This window comes from Carlito syrichta, unplaced genomic scaffold, assembly GCF_000164805.1.
Source record: "Carlito syrichta isolate Samal-C Ts95f unplaced genomic scaffold, Tarsius_syrichta-2.0.1 Scaffold305213, whole genome shotgun sequence".
Taxonomy (NCBI): Eukaryota; Metazoa; Chordata; class Mammalia; order Primates; family Tarsiidae; genus Carlito; species Carlito syrichta.
In genome coordinates this window covers 198066-199510 of record NW_007249309.1, presented here as the reverse complement: position 1 = coordinate 199510, position 1445 = coordinate 198066, and positions in this window count along the sequence as shown.

Sequence of the window (1445 nt, the reverse complement as noted above, 5' to 3'; positions counted from 1 at the left end):
ATTCCTTTTCTATATCTATATTTATGACTCCATGTCTATAGCTATACTTACATCTACTTATACTTGAGGTTATTTTAGTTGTAAGGAAAGCAGAAACATATTTTAAAGCATCAGAAAGTTGATGATATATCATTGAATTAAAAAAAGCATATTTTAAAACAACAGTGTGATTTTAATTTTATTAGTGACAGTATTACAGATGATTTTTGCCTCTCTTTGTGTTTTTCATTTTTTATAATGAACGTGCATTATATTAACAATAAAGGCCAAAAACGACAAGTTCTTTTTTAAAAAAATTGTAACTTATCATCCTGTAACTATTTCTTAGAAAATTCCCCAGTCTTTTCTGAGTAAAGGAACCAGCTGTGCAGGTGGAAGTTTCCTGAGGAATCAACTGACGTTGACTCAACCCAATGATAGACGGCATACAGGAAAGTTCACCCTCAATGTGGCCTGCAAGAGCTGGCATGGCCAATGCCACCCCATCACCCTCTCCAGTTTCCTTTCCTGTTCTGTGGTCACTGTGGATGTCTCCAGGCTGCCAGGCTGCTCCAAGCCTTGTCTGCTGTAGAATGTCCCCACCCAGACCTCTGCTCCAAAATCACCCTCATGAGAGTCTTCTTCAGGCCGAGTTCCCATCATCCCCTCTCACTGCATCACATTCTTTTCTTCCTGCATTTATCTGTGTAATTTTATTTACTGTCTGATGCCTCCCCTTCAACAAAACTGTAAGCTTCATGAGAGTCATGCGTACTGTTGGAGCCCTGGTGCTAGCATACCACCAGGAGCCTCAAAGGGATTGTATTTCTTGTGGGTATGAATGCACCAGTTGTAATAAGATAAACAGAATTCAGAGAGGAAACAGTATTTTTATTATGTCTACCTGGGGTCATCATCTAACCAACAAATCAACGTGTATTTGCTGAGTATTTGCCAATTGCTAGATACTTTGGAAGACGGAAGATTAATATAGGAAAAAGTCTCTGCTTTCTGGGAATTTCTCACCCGTGAAGGGAGGAGAAAACAAACAAAGGAGATATATAACACTACTAATTACATTATATTAGATGCATGTCATATTTTTAATGACAACATAATTAGAAACAATCTAAATTTTCTACATAGATTATACCCATATGAGCAGATAGTATTCAGCTCAAACAATTTTTAAACAAGTTGAAGTAGTTTTTTCTTCCCATGTATATATATGCTTAGAAATCCTTCTTTTTCTAAGGATTGGCAATAGTGAGTAACCGCTGGGGGGGGGGGCCGGATTGGCAGAAGGGGGAATCTGCGGGGCGGGGGGGAGGCATACCTCATCAACAAGGGGACCTGCATAATGAACATTGGCATACCTAACCCTGAATTGTACCCCAAATCTTTTTTTTTTTTTTTTTGAGTTGGAGTCTCACTCTGTAGCCCAAACGGGAGTGCAGTGGCCGCTC